Source organism: Acinonyx jubatus, chromosome B3 (genome assembly GCF_027475565.1).
Source record: "Acinonyx jubatus isolate Ajub_Pintada_27869175 chromosome B3, VMU_Ajub_asm_v1.0, whole genome shotgun sequence".
Classification (NCBI taxonomy): domain Eukaryota; kingdom Metazoa; phylum Chordata; class Mammalia; order Carnivora; family Felidae; genus Acinonyx; species Acinonyx jubatus.
The window spans coordinates 15990685-15997798 of NC_069386.1; the positions used below are offsets into that span (position 1 = coordinate 15990685).

General features: G+C 35.4%; 1 pseudogene; it reads right to left on the minus strand.

The window, feature by feature from the left end:
• Positions 1-3116: 3116 nt before the first annotated feature.
• Positions 3117-6779, minus strand: LOC113602012 (60S ribosomal protein L23a-like; annotated as a pseudogene).
• Between the last annotated feature and the right edge of the window lie 335 nt (positions 6780-7114).

Here is a 7114-nt window from a genome sequence, read left to right on the forward strand (position 1 = left end):
AAACTAAGAGCTGGTTCTCTGAAGAGACGAACAACATTGACAGATATTTACCTAGACTCACCAAGGCGGGGGAGGGGGAGGGGGAAGGACAGCACTCAAATGAATGAAATCAGAAATGAAAGAGGAGAGGTTACAACTGATACCACAGAAATACAAAGGATTTTAAAAGACTAGTGTGAACAATTATACACTAACATATTAGATAACCTAAAAGAAATGGATAAATTCCTAAAAAAATACAACCTAGCAAGACTAAATTATGATGAAAAAGAGTATCTGAATAAACCAGTTACTAGTAAGGAGGTTGAATCAGCAGTCAAAAACCTCCCAACAAATAAAAGTCCATGACCGCAAATTATCACTGGTGAATTCTACCAAACATTTAAAGAGGAATTAATACCAAACCTTCTCAAATTCATCAAAAAACAAAAGAGAGGGGCACACTTCCAAATGCCCTTTACAAGTCTAGCATTACCCTGATACCAAAGGTAGACAATGATGCCACAGAAAAGGGAAATTATAAGGCGATATCCCTGATGAAGAAAGATATAAAAATGTTCAACAAAATATTAGCAAACCGAATTCAACACAACATTAAAAGAATCATATATCATGAGCGAATGAAATTTATTACAGGGATTCAGGGATGGTTCAACATCCACAAATCAGTTAATGTGATATGCCACATTAACAAAATGAAGGATAAAAATCACATGATCATATCAATAGATGAAGAAAAAGCATTTGAAAAAAAAATCAGCACCCATTGATGATAACTCTGAACCAAGTGGGTACAGAGAGGACATATGTCAACATAATAAAAGCCATATATGAGGGGTGCCTGGATGGCTCAGTGGGTTAAGCATCTGATTCTTGATTTCGGCTCAGTTCATGATTTCATGATTCATGAGATCTAGCCCCACATCAGGCTTTACTCTGACAGCATGGAACCTGCTTGGGATTCTCTCTCTCTCTGCCCCTCCTCCACTTGTATTCTCTATTTCTCTCAAAATAAATAAACATTTTAAAAATAAATAAATTAAAATAAATACATAAAAGGCATATATAAAAAGCCCAGACCTAAAATCATACTCAATGGTGAAAAGCTGAAAAGTTTTCATCTTATGTTAGAAAAAGACAAGGATATCCACTGTCACTACTTTTATTCAACATAGTATTAGAAGTCCTAGCTGCAGCAATTGGACAAGAAAAAGAAATAAAAGACTCCAAATTAAAAAGGAAGAAATAAAACTCATTATTTTCAGATTATCTTGTATTATATTAGAGAAAACCCTAAAGACCCCATCAAAAAAACTGCAAGAACTAATAAATAAATTTAGTAAAGTTGCGGGATAAAAAAAATCAATGCACAAAAAATCTACTGCATTTCTATACACTAATGATAAATTATCAGAAAGAGTAATTAAGAAAACAATCCCTTTTGCAATTGTATCAAAAAATAAAATGAAATACTTAGGAATTAATGTAACCAAGTAGAAGACGCAGGTGTTAAAACTACAAGACATTAACGAAAGAAATTGAAAGATACACAAACAAATGAAGAATCATTCCATGCTCATAGTTTGGAAGAATTAAATTTGTTAAAATGTTCATACTAGCTAAAGCAATATACAAATTCCATGCAATCCTTGTCAAAATTCCAACGGCATTTTTTACAGAAATAGGACAAAAAAAAATCATAAAAGTTGTGTGGAACCATAAGAGACCCTAAAGAGGCAAAAAAATTCTTGAGAAAGAAAAGCAAAGTGAATGCATCCCAATCTTTGATTTCAAATTCTATTACGAAGCTATAGTAATTGAAACAGTATGCTATTGGCATAAAAACAGACACATAGACTAATGAACGGAATAGAAAGTCCAGAAATAAACCCACCCATGTATGGCCAATTAATTTATGACAAAGGAGCTAAGAAATAAAATGGGGAATGGACATTTCCTTCAATGAATGGTGTTGGGAAAATTGGATAATCACATGCAAAAAAATAAAAGTAGGTCATTAAATTACATCATACACAAAAAGTAACTCAAAATAGATTAAAGGCTTGAATGTAAGACCTGAAACCATAAAACTCCTAGAAGAACACATAGGCATTAAGTTTACTGACATTGGTCTCGGTGCTGATTTTTTAATCTGACACCAAAAGCGAAAGCAAGAAAAGCAAAAATAGACAAAAGAACTACATCAAACTGAAAAGACTCGGCACAGCAAAGAGAACCATCAATGAAATGAAAAGGCAACCTACTGAAAAAGAGAATATTAGCAAATCATATATCTGATAAGGGGCTAATATCCAAAATATATAAAAACCTCGTATTTGAACAGCAAAAAAAAAAAAAAATTCAATGAAGAAAATGGGCAGAAGAACTGAATAGACATTTTTCTAAAGAAGGCATACAGATGGCCAATAGGCACATGAAAAGATGCTCCACTTCATTAATAATCATGGAAATGCAAATCAAATTTACAATGTGATCTCACCTCACATCTGTTAGAACAGCTATTATCAAAAAGGCTAGACATGACAAGTGTTGGCAAGGATGTGGAGAAAAAGGAACCCTCACGCACTGTTTCTGGGAATGTCAATTGGTGCATCCACTATGGAAAACAGCATAGCATTGCCTCAAAGAACCAGAGATAGAACTGCCATCTGATCCAGCAATTCCACTACTGGATATTTATTCAAAGAAAATGAAGACACTGATTTGAAAAGATATCTGCACTCTCATATTCACTGCGGCATTATTTACAATAGCCAAAATATGGAAACAACCTAGTGTCTGTTGATGGATGAATACAGAAAATGTGGCATATATGTTTGAGAATTTGTACGTTTACATTTGTGTATATATGGAGATATGCGTGTGTGCATATGTATGTGTGCGTGTTTATATATTTGTATATGTGTGTGTTTATATGTTTGAGTATTTGGATGGGTGTATATACATGTGTGTATTATAATTTGTATACTATAACCTATAATTTATACATATAGAAACACACATACACACACAATGGAATATTTTTTATGGTGATAAATTTATATTTAGATGTAGCCAGTTTAGATCATCCCAATTTTGAATGAACTGAACTCAGTTTAGATAATCCCAATTTTGGTGGCAACATCCAAAACATTATAGTCAGGAGCCAGCCAAACATATACATTCTTCTCTCCATCGGACCTGACCCGGCTGTTGACCTTGGTCACATCAATGTCATAGAGCTTCTTCACAGCCTGTTTGATCTGGTGCCTGTTGGCCTTCACATCCATAATGAACACAAGTGCGTTGTCATCTTCTGTCTTCTTCGTGGCTGACTCAGTAGTCAGCGGCAACTTGGTGAAGGCATAGGGGTTAAGCTTCTTTCTCCTGGGGGCACTCTATTGAGAGTATTTGGGCTGGCTTTAGAGATGCAGTGTCTTGGGCCATGAGAATGTAGGTGATGTGCAGATCTAATTTTTTTTTGTGTGTGGCTGTGGATGCCTCTCAGCACCATTTCCCTGGCCTTCAAAGCCTTTGCTTTGACTTCAGCTTTGGGAGGGGCAGGGGCTTCCTTCTTTGCTTTGACGTGATCTTCGTGAAAGGCTACACAGAGGAATATTATACAGCCATAAACCGTTTGTGAAAATATGTATAGATCTCAAGGGTTTTATGCCCAGTGAAATAAGTCAGAGAAAGACAACTAACATATGATTTCTCTTATATGTGAGTCTAAAACCTACACTCATAGATAAAGAAAAAAAATTGATAGTTCCCAAACATGGGGAGTAGGGGTGAAAGAAATTGGTGAACTGTTTTTGTTGTGTTTTGTTAGTATAAATAAATTGAAGTTAAAAAAAGTAAAATATTTAGAAATTTTAAAAAGAGACATGTAAGTCATTTACACTGCAAACTGTAAAATGTTGCTGAGGGAATATTAAAAAGGAACCAACTGAATGCAGAGATATATTATTTTCCTTAATTAAAAACCTCAGGGTTTTCCTCCAACATGGTCTAAATAGTCAATCTACTCTTAATCAAACTCTACTAGATTTACCTTTCTCTGAAAAAAAAAAGTTCAAACGTTGACAAGCTAGTTCTAAAATTTATATAGGCACTCAAACCAGCTAAAAGAGTTGTATTTTAAAAAGGATGCTCAGGGCACCTGAGTGGCTCAGTCAGTTGAGCATCTGACTCTTGATTTTGGCTCAGGTCATGATCTCACAGTTTGTGGGATAGAGCCCCGTGTCTGGCTCTGGGCTGATAACACAGAGCCTGCATCGGATTCTCTGTCTCTCCCTCTCTCTCTCCTCCCCTCCCTCCCTCCCTCCCTCTCTCTCTCTCTCTCTCTGTCTCTCAAAATAAATAAACAAACAAACAGATAAATAAAAATCAAGATGTAAAATTTACACTACCTGATTTCAAGACTGTTGTGGTTTTGCTGAAAAAACAGTCAGGTAAATAGAACAGAATAAACAGTTTAGAAAAAGACACATGTTTGTAGCCAATTGATACTTGACAATAGGGAATGAGAACTCTTCACAACAAATCACACTGACACTCTGTAGGGGAAGGAAAGTGACCTTTACCCTCACATCACACAACATGGTCCATTTTCAGGAAATGTGGAGTTGTGTGATGTAAGAATAAGGGTGTATTCAGTTTGGTGTGGTTATTTTCTTTGACATTACATGTCAAAGGTAAAAGAGTAAAAGGAAGGGGACCTTTTTGCAACTTTGAGGTAGGCAAAAATCTCCTAACAGAAAAATCATTAAAAACAGTATATATGACTATTTTGAAATAAAAACTACTCGTGTTTCTTTAAGGAAATAAAAACAAGACACAGAATGGTAGAAAAATGTTTGTAATCCATGTAGGCGATGAAGAACTTCTACCCAGAATATACAAAGAACTCATAAAACTCAATAATATTAAAAAGAAACACAACTTTTATTTTTTTAATTTTTTTTTAAAAAGGTTTGTTTATTTTGAGAGTAGAAACACAACTTTTAAACAAGCAAAATTTGGACAGACTCTTCACCAAAGTAGATGCATCACCAAAAGAGAGCACTACATATCCATTATGAAAGTCCAAATTAAAAAGACTGCCAAGGGGCACCTGGGTAGCTCAGTTAGGCGTCCGACTCAATTTCGGCTCAAGTCATGATCTCTTGGTTTGTGGGTTCAAGCCCCGCATCGGGCTCTGTGCTGAGAGCACGGAGCCTGCTTGGGATTCTGTCTCCCTCTCTCTCTGCCCCTTCCCCGCTTGCTCTCCAGCTGTCTCCCTCCAAATAAATAAAAACAAACTAAAAACAAAAACAAAGACTGCCAACACCAAGTGTTGATGAAGCTATGGAACAGTGAGGCTCTGTCTGAATGTCAAATGGTACCGTTACTTTGGAATATTCTTCGCGGTTTCTTAGAAACTTCAACATACACCAATTTCTGAGCATTTATCTAAGAAATTACTTTTAGCCCTAAATCTTTATCTAACAAAAGTGAAAGTGCATGTCCATACAAATGCATAGAAACATCCACAGCAGCGTTATTTTGAGGAACCAAGGAGACTAGAAGTAACACAAATGTCCACCATCAACAGGTGAACAAAGAAAATATAGCTTATGCATAATATGAAATTCTGCTTAAAATAAAAAAAGAACAAACGACTGACACACATCATCCATCTTAAAACAATTATGCTAAGTAAGAGAAATGAGATATGAGTGTACATACAGCATGTTTCCATATACATTAAATTATTTTTAAAAATGCAAACTGTCTACATTGACAAAAAAGCTGATCACCGGTTTCCCAGGGACAGAGGGAAGAATTGACTGCAAAGGTACAACAAGAAACTGCTTGTGTTGAAAATTAGTGGCATCATGATTGTAGCAGTGGTTTTCACAGTTTGATATTTTTGTCAAAATGCAGTGCATTGTCAGTTTAAGCGGGTGAATTTTATTGCACATAAATTGTATCTCAAAAGTTGAAAAAAAATTTTTTTCTTCTGCAAAGGGAACATGTTTTACCACACACTGAAATATTATAAATTATCTGTAAAGGAAACAGTGTTTTTGGTGCATGCATAAATTAACAGATGAATAGAATAAAATATAAAATGCAGAATGAGTCCAAATGGGAATTTGGCATATATAAAAGTGACATCTCAAAAATCACTGGGCAAAAGTAGACTTTGTAATAAATGACGTTAGGATCATGGATCACCATATGGAATACGCTAAAATTCGATCTGTTTTCACACTTTACAGCACGATACATTCCAAATGGATCAGAGATTTTAAAAAGAAGTGGAGAAATTCTTCCATAATCTCGGAAGGAGAAAATTTTCTGTGACTCAAAATTAGTACATATATAAGGGAAAGAATTGTAAAATTGTCTATGCTAAAGAAAACCTTCACAACGTAAAAGAAAAACACTGAGAGTAAAATAAAAAGGCAAATGTCAAACTTAAGGAAATATTTGCGATTGATACCACTGATGAAAGATTTACATCCTTAGTATATCTGGCCGTGTTGAAATAGAGACCAAAAAGACCAAGAACCCAAATGAAATATGGGCATGAGATGTCAATTGCCAGTTCATAGAAATAGAAAACCGAGCGACTCTTAAATATATAAAAACACACCAAACTCACTCCTAAAATAAGTAAGGTAAATTAAAACTACCCTGGAATACAATTTCTCACCTTTTAGACTGGCAAAACTCCTAGCTTGGCAACCTGCTTGGTTACGGAGGCTGTAAAAAAAAACCGGGCACTCCATAACTGCTGAGGAGATATACAATTAAAGTAGAGAAAGTCAAAAAAGTAAGACAGAACAGTCATTTTGGAAGACAGTTTGGCAGTTTCTCACAAAGGCAAATATACGCTGACCATACAATTCAGCCATAATGCTCCTAGATATTTTTGCAAACAAGTTGAAAACGCATGTCCCTTAGAAAACCTACCCATGAACGGTTACAGACACTTACTCATAATTGCCAAAACTTGAAAGCAGCCAAGTTGTCCCTCAGTAGGCAAATGGATGCAGACAATGGAATGTTATCCAGTGAGGAGAAGAAATGAGCTATCAAGTCACACGAAAAGACGTGGAGGAAC